We start from the raw sequence: 15296 nt of genomic DNA, 5'->3' as shown, positions 1-15296 counted from the left end.
GTAGTAAGATAGATTTAATCGAAGTAGATGCATTAGGACAACATAAAAAAAAGAAGTCTTTTTTTTATTTGTCGAGCCTGGTGGCACACTTGTCACCGCCCCGTTATAAAGGGGACGCTCATAGCACCCATCCATCCATGCTACCAGAACGAAGGCAGCTCGTATTTAAATGGCAAACGAATAACAAATATAGCCGCATGAGTCGAGGAAGAAGCAGGCAAAATGCCAGGCAAGGACTGGGAGTATTGTGAGCTGTTACGTGTAATGACGAAGGAGATAGGAAAAGAGAAAGCCAAAAAGTTGGTGGAACAAGGAAATCCGGGAAGCGATCGAGAAGCGACGTGAAGCATCACGGGAGCATAGAGAGACAAAAAAGAAGCGGCCGCAGGACGAAGTCAACAAAATGAGATATTTAGAGAAAAAATCTATTGTACAGAAGATATTGTTCATAATTCAGAACGGTAGCGCAAGCAGCACACGGACGGCGATAGATCAAGACGGGACACAGCGCGTGATCTGTCGCTGTGTCCCGTCTTGATCTGTCGCCGTCCGTGTGCTGCTTTGCGCTACCGTTCTGAATTATGCACTACCAACTAGTCTGTCCTTCTGTACAGATATTGGTCGAGGCAAAAATGAAATGTGAAAGGGAACGATGGGAGAGAGGGATTCAAAAAAAAAAAAATCCACGCATGTCCACGAAGTGAATCAACGAGTGGGCGAAGCTCTGGGTATCGTATGGGTGAGTAACCGTTACCGTACGTTACCCGAGCGTTGCCCCATATAATGTAAATTGAGTGACATAAAGTGACTTAAAGAGTCGGCGGCACAGCTAGGTCCTAAGGTCCATAATGTCTACGTTGAAGTCGCCCACTAGTATAAAGGGTTTGCGCTTGTAGGTGTTTTATATTGTTCTGTCACAATTATGATTGATGTGCATCTATTGTAAACCTGTTTTCTTTATTCACATACACACATATATAAGTTTCGACTATAGCAACGGTTTTCTATATACCATGACATTCGACAGTGAGAGCCGACGACAAAGCTAGGTTGTAAGGTCCATAATGTGTACGTTGAAGTCGCCAACTAGTACAAAGGGTTTGTGCTTGCAGGTGTTTTATATTGTTCTGTCACAATTATGATTGATATTAGTCTATTGTTAAACCTATTGTTAAAACTACGCACCTCCACGAAGCGAATCGTGACGAGTAGTCGACTAGATGTGTAACACGGACAACTCGGACGGACGGACATGCCTCGGTCTTAAAGCGACACTAAAGGCAAATATTAAGTCGACGTTGATTGGTTGATTGTTGAAATAACGGTCTAGAAACCTCGTAGTGCTACTTTTGTGCCAAGGAAGTGCTTATTTTGAAATAACATCACGTTTTAGTGGTCCGCATCGCGTTAGCGCACTTCAAATCACCAGCCTGAAAGCGTGTTTCTCACGTCACTGCTGTCGTGCCTAAAGTCACTGGAACGGTAAAAGTACCGCGTTCGTTTTCTCTTCGCCGCCGCGCCCTTTCGGCGGCTTCGCCACATAAAGTGTCCAGCTCGCTCGCCTCGCTAGTGTCTCCCGGCCGCCGACGCACGGCGCTTTGAAGGGCGATTGTTTCTATAGCCTCAGAAAAGCGTGCAGGAACATTACGACATCCCGTATCGTTTTTACACTTTATCGAGGCACTTCTTTTACACTTCTTCGAGGCACCTATTTTACACTTCTTCGAGGCATCGCAGAAGGCCTGGTGCTGCGCTTTTGGGTGCAGCAACAGGCGGGAAACGGCCAAGACCCTCTTTGCTATTCCCAGCGGGAAAAAAGATGCCAAGTGACGGGCTGTGTGGATGCACAGAATACGGCGCGAAAAATTTGTTCCCACGACTGATACCCGCATTTGTGAGGCAAGCGTTTCATTTAGAATTCGCAAATGTTGTTTCGGGGAATGTTTGCGTCTCCGCTGCACCAGTGCAGCTTGTTACGCGTGGTTGCCGCAGAAGGCTCATGCACAATAACATTGCCGGGCAGCTCTTAATTATATTTGGCGTAAAACGAGGCCTTTGGCCTCACATATAACGATCAGTGCGCTATGAAGATTGACTGCTACAGATTGCTATTGTGTGACGTGACTCTATTACGAACATAAAAGACAGTGTGTGCCATGAAAATAAAGGCACGCATGTCATGTGAGGCACCATTTACATGCCATGCTTATGATGCACTCGCAGCCGGTTCTCTGGCTTTATATGCACCAAAATCGGTATTGCGTGACGTGGCTGTATGACGAACATAAATACCAGGTGGTAACATGAAAATAATGGCACGCATGTCATGTAAGGCATGATTTACATGCCAAGTCCGTGGTGCGTTCGCGGCCGGTTCGCTGGCTTGATATGCACCAAAATCGGTATAGCGTGACGTGACTATGACGAACATAAATACCAGGTGGTAAAATGAAAATAATCACACGCATGTCATGTAAGGCATGATTTACATGCCATGCTCGTCGTGCACCCGCGGCCGGTTCGCTGGCTTATATGCATGCTATAGCGCGTGACGTGACTGCATACAGTTGTGCCTTTTGTGTCAATCCGGCAGATCCCACGCATTGTGGAAATCAATCTAATGCGGAGCAGCCAGCAAAGAGCTGCGTATGACATCTAGTTCACTGTATATCGCATGTTTGTCATTCATGCATGCATGTAGAATCTGGTATATACAACGCATGACATATAATTTATGTTCGTCACGCACCCATCTCATGCCATACCAAATTTGATATACATCCAGTTAACGAAACGGCCGGAAGCGCACAAAGACAGTGTATAGTAAGCCATGCCGTACATGCCGTACATGTCATGCATGTCATGATTCTCACGTTACCACCTGTCATTCATGTTCGTCATACAGTCACCTCGCGCTATACCAATTTTCGTGTATATCAATCTACCGAACCGGCCGCGAGCGCACCATGAGCGTGGCAAGTAAGTGATGTACATGACATGCAAGTCATAATTTTCACGTTACCACCTGTCACTAACGTTCATCATACAGAAATACCTCGCCATATAAATTTTGGTATATATGCATTTCATTAACGACCGCGAGCGCCCCGAGACCATGTCACGTAAATCATGTTTTACAAGGTATGCCTGCCATGATTTGCACGTTATGACCAGTAACTTATGTTCGTCATACACTCTTGTCACGCCATATCAATTTTGTTGTGCATCAAGCTAGCGAAACGGCCGCGAGTGCACCATGAGCGTGGCATGTAAATCATGTCGTACATGGCGTACATATCATTATTTTCATGTTACCATCTGTAGTTTATATTCGTCATACAGTCATGTTATGCCATATGAAATTTGGTGTACATCCCATTAACGATTAACGAAACGCCCAGGAGAGCACATAGTCGTGGGCGGATAGATAGATAGATAGATAGATAGATAGATAGATAGATAGATAGATAGATAGATAGATAGATAGATAGATAGATAGATAGATAGATAGATAGATAGATAGATACTACGTTCAAACTCGCAGAAGTTCGCTAAGAAATGCTTCGCATTTAATAAATGCCGACAGCGGAGCGCGTAAACGCCGCGCAGTTCGCATTTCCTTATCGCGTTAGTACGCGTGCGTGCGCGTGTGAAAACTGCGGCTGTTTCTTTCCTAATCAGTTAGAGAACAACGGCATGCTTCTCTCGGGGCTGCAAAAGCGCACGCAGTGCGTAAAACATGCGTTACTCCGCGTGAAATCAACACCGCGCCGCCGCAGCTTCGGCTGCGCTGGACCAAATATGGCGGCGGGCAGGATGGTCGCAGTACTTTTCCCGTTCCAGTGATTTTAGCCGTGCCCAACATTGACCGCCTTTACTGCGCGGCGGCGTGCACTGGCGGCGTGCGCCATTCGGGCATCCGGCAACATCACATGCATGCGGCATTTCGTCGAACTTTCTGTCAGAGCGAATTTCACGAGCGCGCAAAACACACGCGGTAGTACGCGATACCGAAACTACCACTAAGACGCGACCGCGTCAGCGAAGCAGGGTGCCGGGCGAAGCGCAGTTCAGCGAAAACGGAACCTTTGAACCACGCGCGCCGTTCCCCTCGGTAACGCCAAAGAGGTTCTGTTTTCCATGAATCAAACAGAAACGAACAAGCAGCATTTTATTACGACTCTTGATGCACGGAATGTTCTTTTTTTTATTGCAGCTAGTTTGATCACGAGTGATTATAATCGTTGTCGAACTCTCTCACGTCATCGGGATCATTTCCAAAATGTGCCGCTCGTGGCGCTCATCGTGTGATACATTTAATTTAATTTCTCGGTAAGCAGGACACTGCTGTTGATAATATTGCCGTTTTAGACGTTGTCATACATTGAGCTTTCACTCTGACATAAATTATTTGCCTTTTGTGTCCCTTTAAGGTGCTTCGCCCCTAAAAAGAAGGCCGCGCCTAGAGTATTTTGGAGCCACATAAAAGCGCTATGTAGGAAGTCTGTCGCGATGCAACAACACATTGTAGATGGAGGAAATAAAGTGGAAGGAAACAAAACGCTAGGTTACATCCGAAAGGTAACAGCCGATTCGTTAAAAAGATCGTCCATGGGATTTCCCCGGTGAGTAAAGGTATTATGGAGAGCGCTACCGCGGAAGATTTAGTACTTGAGAATGTCAACTGGAAGAAGGTTGAAGAAAAAATTCCAAAGCGCACTGCCAAAGGCAAATGCCGGACAGTTGGCGAAAAAGTACAATGAACTTGATCTATAAAGGCGAGGGAGAAAAGGATAACATTCGCTCATTTAGACCGCTAACATCGGTACTATTGGGCGCGAGGAGTTACGAAGTCGCCCTCTATCGGACGCGCCTCGACTGCGTGCTAGGCAGGATACTGCTGCGCGCTCCCCATAAGATTTGCTGTCGGCGCTCTGCAAAAACACCTTGTGGAAGCCCTCCAGGACATTTCTGCTAGTACTTTCGAAGCGAAATATGTTCTTTACTGTCAAAATAATAATTTTTGACGAACAGAAAGCACAAGATAGTTTACAGTCGCTGTCTCTTTTCAGAAAACGGAGCGCCCGCTTCACGCGGTCAACGCGATGGAGATCCCTGAACCGGCTCTTTGCGTTAAATGTAGTCGGTAGCTGAGTGCACGCTATGTGAAATATCGTGTTAGTGCTAGAGCGGACTGCATGCATAACCAAATGCTCCATAACAGAAAGAAGCCTCAAGCCAGCGATCTTACGGGTTCGCGGCGACCGACGGTGCTTCTGCATGTATCGGCGTCTGCATGTGTTCGTACTGATGGTTTCACTTTCTCTTCGAGCGCGTTTTTGCACCTTGCTGTGAACTTTAGGCTGCAGAATATGAGAATTTGTGAGTACGTCCGACAGAACGTGCAAAGCCAAATACAAGGTGCCGCACATAGTGAAGCAGAGAAGGTGGCGGGCAAGGTGCAGAAGCTTACAAGAGCGTACCCCATCACCATCAGGGTGCAGTGATAGTGCGGCGGAAGGAAAACGCCGAAGTCGCTCGAGATCGACATCCCGCTCCCGACGGGGCATTGGCGGTCCACCCAGATCCGGATCCCCCTCGCCGGTAAGAAGCCAAAGCCGAAGTCGTAGTCGAAGTAAGAACAGAAGTCGAAGCCGGAGTCGGAGCAGAAGCCACAGCCAGAACCGAAACTACCCCTCACAAGACGGAGTGCGGCCCACACCTGGCGGGAAACAGAGAGGGCCGCGTAGGCTCACCTGGTCTGACAGTCGCGAAAAGAGACGGTGACTCTGTCCAGAGCCCCCCTCTCTCTGGCAGCCCGAGGGCAGCGCCCGACCCCGACCTGGCGGCGAGGATGGAGAACATGGAGAAAGAGAATAAGGAACTTAGAGAAGAGCTGACCAGGGCCAGAAAGCAGAACGAAAAATCAATGAGGAAAATCGAGGAGCTACAACAGACGCTGAACGAACTGCTTAAGCGCATGGGAGGACCCTTCGGAGGAATTCCATCCTTCTGCACTTCTGCTCCCCGCGGGGCTGCCGAGCGAGGCGATGCGACTGCCACAGGAGGAGAAGGAGAGAGGGACATGTGCTGCGGCGGCGAATATGAAGCGCCGGCGGCGGTGGGCTCCAAGCGCAAGAGCCCGAGCGATGCCCAGCCTTCGAAAGACGCGGATAATCACGCACAAGAACCTAAGTGACCCAGACCCGGGGGCCGAAAGATAGACGTGATGGAAGAGACTGTGAACAAACTGACGAACAAGACGGAGCGAATGTTTGAGACGCTCCTGACGAGGCTGAACGAATCCGACGCGGAACGGAACGCGCAATATGCCGCGGTCAACACCCAACTCGCGGCCGTGAGCAAGCAAATTGAAGATCTGGAACGTGGGACCGTGCAGCTGCAGCAACAGCAACAAGAACGCCACGAGCCCGCAGGAGCCGAGTTACCGTTACCACAAGTAGTCAACGTTCCGACCATTCTCAACAGAGGCCACAACGCCAGCGCCACCCACAATGACAGGAGGGACGCACGGATAGTCGCCTCCCCCCCCTAACACCTTTGAATAACCACCATGGCTGCGTCCCGCAAGTCCGACGGCAGACGCATAGTCTGGCAGTGGAACTGTAGGGGCTTCAAAAACAAAAAAGCAACGATGATGCAATACATGAAAACGCTCTCGAAAAAATCACAGCATATCCACGGAGTGAATGATGATGAGTGGGGAAGCTGCGGAGGTTCATCGGTAAACCGTGAATCTTCCGTGAATTCTGCCCAGTACATCATCACCGACGTGAGATCGGGCGCGTTTATACTAAAGGTTCGATGAGAGTTATGACGACTTGCAGCTCACTTTAATTTTACATGTACGCTGTGAATTTTCACTGTTTAGAAAACCATTGCTTTAGAAAACATCTGGCGTCTTTCGTTTTGCTTTAGAAACATCTGACGTCTTTTCGTTTTGCTTTTAGAAAACATCTGGCGTCTTTCGTTGGTTTATTTCATCAATCAACGGCGTTTTGAACAAAATTTTTATTGTTTTTTTCACGCACAGGAGAAATCTCACCAGGCACTACCTTGGAGGTAAACAATGGCTGCTAATGGGAATGAGAGACACAAGAAGTCGGCTTTTAGCTAACACTTACACTTCTACTTCTACTAACGTTTCCTACTGGAACATGCCAATGGCTGCTAATGAGGAATGAGAGACAGAAGAATTCGGCTCTTAGTTAACGCGCACGCTGCAAATTTTTTATTGTTCAACAACGCACAGGAGAAATCTCCCACCGGCACCACCTTGGAGGTCAAGATCTGGTACTAGCGTTACGACTGGTTACGCACTACGAGGGACGAACGGGTGCCGCTTTAAGGAGCTTCGCCCCTAAAACAAACTTCCCGATGTGATTGCTTTGCAAGAACCTTTCGACCGGGCTCAGCTACCGGGCTATGTCACTAGCGGTCCCCCTTGCGAATGCACGGGGAAGGACGTTAGGGTGTGTACCCTGGTTAAGAGAGGGACGGCCTTCATCGAACATGCACTTGATATCAGCGAAGAGTCGGACATGGACCACGTCCTTATCGAAGTCGTGCCCTGCAGAGGAGCAATGAAGACCGGCCTATTCGTTCTTAACGTGTACAGCATCCCCTCAAAAAGAGGCCTCACGCACAACTTCGGCGCCCTCTTTCGCGAAGCAATGGCCAAGGCCGCCTCCTGTCCCCTCCTAATCTGCGGAGACTTCAACGCGCCGAACACGCAATGGGGATATGGAGCCGACTCGCCGAAAGGGAAAAGGCTAGCCGGATTGATGGACGAGCTCAGCCTGATTTTACTCAATGAACCGGCGTCGCACACAAGGATCGGACAGGGCGCGTGCCGCGACACGTCCCCCGACCTCTTCATCTGGTCGGACGCGGGCGCGATCGCCTGGTCGAACTCCTTCGAGGACCTGGGGAGCGACCACAGGGTACTGTGCGTGACTGTGGGAGAGTACGAAAGCGAGGTGGATGTCTGCTGAAAGGCCAGAGTCGTGGACTGGGACAAGTTCCGAGAGACCAGAGAACGAGAGAAGCAGGATGGTCCGATCGAGGATATCGGAGAATGGTGCAGAAGACCACTCGCGGACGTAAAGAGAGCTACAGAAGAAATCGAATTGACAGACTGGCGACAACGACCTTCCGGAGAAGACGGAGACAGGTCCCGCGGAGGCGTCGATGATGGCGTTCCCGAACCAACCAGAGTGGACAGCCGGCTGGGACATCTCGTAGCGGCCAAGAAATCCATGCAACGGAGATCGAGTAAGCAGAAACTCAACCGAAAGATGCGCAAGAAGATATCCGAGATTAACCTAGAGATTGAGGCACACTGCGCTCGGCTGTGCGAACAGGAATGGCAGGAGCTGTGCGATACGATGGACGGGAACATGAGCGCAGGATGGACCCGGAAGATTCGCAGGCCCCTGCTGGACCCGATCAGCACCAGAACGGCGACCCGTGTGCAGATGGCGAAACTGCGACACAAGTACAAAGACGACCCGGAGGCCTTCGCGGAGGAGATCGTGCAGACGCACCTCGCTCGCCCGGCAGGCCAGAGTCATTTCGAATACCGCGGGGCTCCCAACGAGGAACTAGACGCGGACTTTTCCGTGCAGGAAATCAGAGCGGTCCTCCAGCTACTGAAGACCAAGTCGGCGCCCGGTCGTGACAAGATCACCAACCAAGTTCTGAGGAACCTGAACGATGACGCCATCGAGAAGCTATGCCAGTACATCAACGCGTGCTGGAAAGAAGGCCGCATTCCGCACGAATGGAAGACCGCGGACGTGATTCTAATACCCAAGCCAGGTAAATCGCTAGAGGTTCGAAACATGCGGCCAATCTCCCTGACGTCCTGCGTCGGGAAAGTCATGGAGCACGCCTGCCTCAACAGGGTGACGACGGTCCTCGAAAAGCGGGACGCCTTCGGCACCCACATAATCGGTTTCCGGAGGGGGCTTTCCACGCAGGATGCCATGCTGCAGATCAAGGAACAGGTCGTTAACGCACCAAGCACGCATGTGCGCGCCCTGCTCGGATTAGACCTGAAGAGCGCCTTCGACACCGTGAAACACACGGCTATATTGGGCAAGGTAAGCCGACTTGATCTCGGTGCGAGGTTCCACCGTTACCTCAGCAGCTTCCTGAACGGGCGCAAGGCGATGGTCAAGATCGACGGGGCTCTGCCGCGAACGGTTGGCATGGGGGTGCGGGTACGCCGCAGGGCTCTGTGCTTTCCCTCATGCTTTTCAACCTCGTCATGATCGGGCTACCGGAGCGTCTTGACGCGATAGAGGGTATCAATCACACGATCTATGCAGACGACGTGACCGTGTGGACGACGGAGAATACGAGCGTCGGCGAAATGCAAGACAGACTACAGCGGGCCGTCCGGGAGGTGGAGCGGCACCTCGAAGACACGGGACTCGTCTGCTCTCCAGATAAATAGGAAATTCTGCTGCATAGTTCGCGCAAGAAAGGACCTCACCCGCAGGCTGTAGTGGACGCCCGTCGTTTGGGAATCCACGTCACGACGAAGGATGGGACCCGAATACCGATGGTGTCCAAAATACGAGTGCTCGGCCTGTGGCTGGAAGAGAACGGTGCCAACCGCGAGCTGGTTGCGCGACTGCAGAAGAAAGTGGCCGCCGCCACGCACCTTGTGCGACGGGTAGCGAAAAAGGGGAAAGGGCTGAAGGAACACGACGTGACAAAGCTGCTACATGCGTACGCGCTAAGCTACAACATAGCGTACGTCGCCGCGTACGCCGACTGGAACAGGAGCGAAACCGACAAGCTGAACGTGGCGATTCGTAAGGTCTTCAAGACAACCCTGGGTGTGCCCCAGTACACGGAAATCTATAGGCTTCTCGAGCTGGGCGTGCACAACACGCTCGACGAGATCGCCGAGGCGCAGAGAATCGCACAGCTCGAGAGGCTGTCGGGCACCAGAACGAGAAGACACATTCTGAACCAGCTCGGGATTCGAATCACGAGGCGCGGGGACTGAAGGAAGCATTGCTACCAGAAGTCAGGGACGCCATACTGACAGAAAACATCCCCAGAAACATGCACCCCGTGCACGACTTGCAACGCCGAAAACGCAGAGCGGTAGCGATCCTGAAGCAACACGGAAGACGAGAGGGCGTCCTCTTCGTCGATGCGGCCAGGTATCCATGGCACTCCGGCGACGGCGACGGGGAACAACCACAACCACCGCCGCTCCAACAGAACGTACGAGACGAGCTGGGGGCGCCACCACCACCACCGTTACTACTGCTACAACAACAACGGCAACAGCGCCAGCGGCAACATCAACGACAAGGCCGGCCAACAGCGGCGATACCTGCTTTCTCCATGGCGGTCGTGGATACGACTGAAAAGGTCCGGGTCACGGCATCTGCGAGGCTGTGGTCGGCCGAAGCTGCGGAAGAGATGGCCATAGCCCTCGCGGTACTCCATGGAGGTGCGGAAGACACGTTGATTATCAGTGACTCAAAATCAGCGATTCGCAACTACATCAAAGGTTGGGTGTCCGAGGAGGTGGCTCGCATGCTAAACGCCAGGGCTGGGGACTTCAGGTCAGGCACGATTACGGACAAAGCCCTCAAGTGGTTCCCCGCGTACATGGGGGACATTGCAGCTATCTACACCAGCAGCCGTAAAAGCAACAGCAGCAATGCCAACGGCCAAAGACCCACCGGCACCCTGCCCAACCACAATGAGCGCGCCCACCTCGTCGCCAGGCAACTTACCCGCCGCGACGCGGTCACCCAGGGAGCAGGCTCCGCCATTGTTGTGAGGGACTCCGGTGGAGGAACGGCGGTGGAGGCCACCGGCTACGGCGCCGCCGCTGTTGACACCACCACCACCTCCGTTGTTGCGGCAACCGAAGTCGTGGCGCAAGGAGCAAGGGACCAGATGTACGCCGACTGCTATGCCGAAGAGTTCCCGGCCACGTACCACGAGGTGCTTGGGCACGATAGGAAAGACCGAAAGATATTGTCACAGTGGGTCCAATCCAGTGAAGCAGCAGCAGCGACAACGATAGAGGTGTGAGGAAGAGAAGAACGACGCGCAGTACCGGCACGCATTCGCCGTCCGTCCCCTGTAAATAAACCTCTATTAACCTCGTTTACGAGTTCGTAACAGAGTGGTGGAGGAGCGGGGTAACCTGAGTACCTAACAACGGAATTACCACACCTTGGCCCTCGTTGGAGTCGTCGCCTTGCGGGATTACCACCACCCTCAACAGGAGACATGCCTCGTGAAACCGAAGTTCCGAGGACGATGGCTTATTCCCATCTCTACAAGGAGCCACCCAGCTTTGGCGGGACTGGCGAGGAGGTCGTGGACGAGTGGCTGAAGCAGTACAAGCGGGTGAGCAAACTTAACGGATGGGACTCCACCGCTCAGCTGTCGCATGTCGTGCTTTCGCTCACCAACGCTGCCCTCCTGTGGTACGACAACCACGAGGATACGTTGACGACATGGGAAACGTTTGTCGAGGAACTAAAGAAGTGCTTCGGGGACTCCATCACGAAGAAGAAGCGAGCTGAACACACCCTGTCCCAAAGGGCTCAGCTCCCTGGCGAGACTTGTACTATGTACATTGAAGAAATTTAAAGCTTTGTAAACTGGTGAACCCCAGTATGTCCGAAGAAGATAAAGTGGGTCATCTTCTTAAAGGCTTAGCGGAAGATGTGTACCAGTTCTTGATTGCCAAAGAGCACCTGACATCTGTGACCGACGTCATGAAGCACTGCCGGACGTTCGAAGCACTCAAGATGCGTCGTATAGCGCCGAAATCTGGCCGTTTGGCTAATGTGCCCACACTAGCCAGCGTCGATGCTAGCCCGCTGTCCGACCTGTCGTCGACAATACGACAGATAGTACGGGAAGAGCTGCTCCGATGCCACGAAATGGGTCGTTGCGGCCGTGATGACTCCCGAGGTACCGAGCCCGGACTACCTCCAGTCTCATCACCACCATCTATTAACGCCGCGAACATGGACAATCACCGAGCTGTGCTTCGGCCCGAGTCGGCAAACCGACCTCGCTTCACCAACGAGGAGCAGCGACAGAACACCTATCCGACGCAACGGTTCCACACTACATTTTCGACGACAACGGGATACAGATATTACAACGATCAGAACAAATATCCCATGCCAGCTGACGGAAATGAAGGGTTCGAGGTGCACCGCTCATTTCGGCCTCCTCGTGTGTGCTACAGTTGCGGCGTCCCAGGCCACATTTCCAGATTTTGTGACCGTCGGCGGCAATTCCGAGAAGTGCCTTCACCAGTGTCCTACCAGTCTAACGATCGACCCTTTTCAACGTCATGGCCAACACGTCAAAGTTCCAGTCGTCGACTTCGTCAAGGCAACTTCCGGAACTCGTCACCAGCTTCCGACCGCAGCTTAACGCCACCGCCTACTTCATGTGCTCCGCGATCGCCATCGCCGCGGCGTCGCCTTCCGTCACCACCACCGGAAAACTAGGCAGTGCGGCCGATGGGGGTGAGGTCGCTGGATACTGTGCGCTGCCAACCGATACACCTCCGTCAGCCTTCATGCTGAAAAACAAAGTTCACGTGTGTGTTGACAATGTTCCTACTATGGCTCTTGTAGACACTGGGGCAACAATTTCCGTGATGAGCCTTAGTTTTAAAACTATACTGGGACAAAAAGTTATGTTTTTGTGGAACAAAATGCCGACGTTTTGTAGTGTTAGTGGTGACACACTGTGCCCGGTCGGTGTTTGTACTGCAGATGTATGTTTGTGTGGCAGAGTATTTACCACTGAATTCGCCGTAATTCCTCGATCTACACACGACGTTATTTTAGGCATAGATTTCTTGCGGGAGTGCGGTGCTACTGTTGACTGTCGAAGTGGGGAGCTTTCGGTACATCCCGAGGTTATGACCGGACTCATGGAGAACTCGCCGCGTCAAGAAAATGTATTTTGTGTTGCCGATGATGTCGTTGTTCCAGCGTGGTGTACCGTGTGTGTTCTGGTAATTTCCTCCGGTACAGCTCCTACTACATTTGACGCTGCAACAGAACCTCTCCACTCAGCCTGTGTAAAGAAGCACGTGCTGGTGCCACATTGCTTGGTGTCGGTAGTTGACGGACGCTCTGGATTATGGACGATGAATTACACGGCCCAGCCCATACTTCTACCTTCTGGCATGAAGCTCGCACTCTTCACAGAAGAAACACCTGCTTTACTGGCTGTACTCGAGGCTGCCGCAGACGAGTCCTTCCATTCGGGCCCCTCGGACTCGAAACTACTACAGATGGTAAGCAAGTCTCTTAGCACGAGTGAGCGCCAAGCACTCGCAAGTCTTCGACTTCTCGCAAAACGATAAGGCATCCTCTATTCCAGCGTCTCGAATACGCCATCGTATCAACACCGGATCAACGAACCCTATACGACAGAAGGCGTACCGGGTATCACCGACTGAACGCAAGATAATTAGCGAGCAAGTTGAAGAAATGCAGCAAAAGGGAGTAATTGAGGAGTCTGCGAGTCCTTGGGCCGCACCTGTCATTCTCGTCAAAAAGAAGGACGGAAGGTGGCGATTTTGTGTCGATTACCGTCGGCTCAATGCCATTACTAAGAAAAATGTCTACCCGCTTCCGCGTATAGACGATGCGTTGGACTGTCTTTATTCGGCTTCTTACTTTTCTTCCGTCGACTTGAGATTTGGCTATTGGCAAATCCCGATGCATACCGAGGATAAAGAAAAAACGGCGTTCTTAACACCCGATGGGCTTTTTGAATTCAACGTTATGCCATTCGGCTTGTGCAACGCGCCCGCCACCTTCGAACGATTCATGGATGCCATTCTGCGGGGTTTAAAATGGGACATATGCATGTGCTATCTCGATGATGTTATTATCTTTGGACGCACATTTGACGAGCACAACGAGCGTCTAGGCATTGTGCTCAGCTGCATAAAAAAGGCTTCTCTTGTGCTCAACTCCAAGAAATGCCATTTCGGTGAACGCCAAGCCTTGGTGCTGGGACATCTCGTGGACAAAGACGGCGTCAGGCCCGACCCTGCAAAGACAGAGGCTGTTGAAGCATTCGAGCCACCTCAGTCTGTCAAAGAACTCCGGACCTTCTTGGGGCTGTGCTCCTACTTTAGGCGATTCATTCCTCGTTTTGCTGATGTCGCTTATCCCTTGACAAGCCTCCTGCGCAAGAATGCCCCATTTGAGTGGACGCCCGAGTGTTCAGCTTCATTTCGGCAGCTGAAGTTCTTGCTGACGTCACAGCCGATACTCCGACACTTCAATCCTACCGCGCCAACAGAGGTCCACAGAGATGCGAGTGGCGTCGGTCTTGGTGCTGTGCTAGTCCAACGCTTGGATAACAGGGAACACGTCATCGCCTACGCAAGTCGGTCATTAAGCAAACCCGAGCGCAACTACACGGTAAATGAACAAGAATGCTTCGCTGTTATTTTCGCTGTTCAGCGGTTTCGGTCATACCTGTACGGGCGTCAGTTTACGATCGTCACGGACCATCACTCTCTGTGCTGGCTCGTCAATCCGGGATCCGTCAGGACTCCTTGCACGATGGGCTCTGCGTCTGCAAGAGTACAACTTCACTGTCTCATACAAGAGCTGGCGACGACATGCTGACGCTGCTGTCTTTCCAGGATGCCTCTGCGTACAACGGAATGTGATGCAGATAGCTTCGACCACGTAATGGCAACTGTACGCCGAGATTTCCCAGACGTCGCAACCTTCGCGAGACAGCAAAGTGAGGATCCGACTCTAGAGCCTCTTTTCTCTGCCGCGAAAGACTCATGAGCAGGTCGTTTTTGTGTCCGGGATGGGGTGCTTTATAAGAACAATTTCTCCGCGACAGGTGCACGCTACCTTCTGCTGGTGCCAGAAGCCCTTCTCTTTTCTGTCTTACGTGTCGTGCACGATGACCCAACTGCAGGTCATTTAGGATCCATGCGGACACTCCATCGTGCCAAAGAAAGATTTTGCTGGACTCAGCGCTTGTCCCGTCCTCTTCTCTTGTGTCCTTGTCAATTTCGTGCGCTGCGTAAAGATGGACAACGGAGACATACGTAGACAGTTTCGCTGAGTGTCAGAGTCACAAAAGACCTACCAACGCTCCTTCCGGTTGCCTAAAGCCTGTAGCACTTCCCAGCTCACCTTTCGAACAAGTAGGCATCGACCTGATCGGACCGTTTCCACGTTCATTCAAAGGCAACCGCTGGATCATGCTACCTGACT

Source organism: Rhipicephalus sanguineus, chromosome 5 (assembly GCF_013339695.2).
Source record: "Rhipicephalus sanguineus isolate Rsan-2018 chromosome 5, BIME_Rsan_1.4, whole genome shotgun sequence".
Lineage (NCBI taxonomy): Eukaryota > Metazoa > Arthropoda > Arachnida > Ixodida > Ixodidae > Rhipicephalus > Rhipicephalus sanguineus.
Note: the sequence above shows the minus strand (reverse complement) of the source record.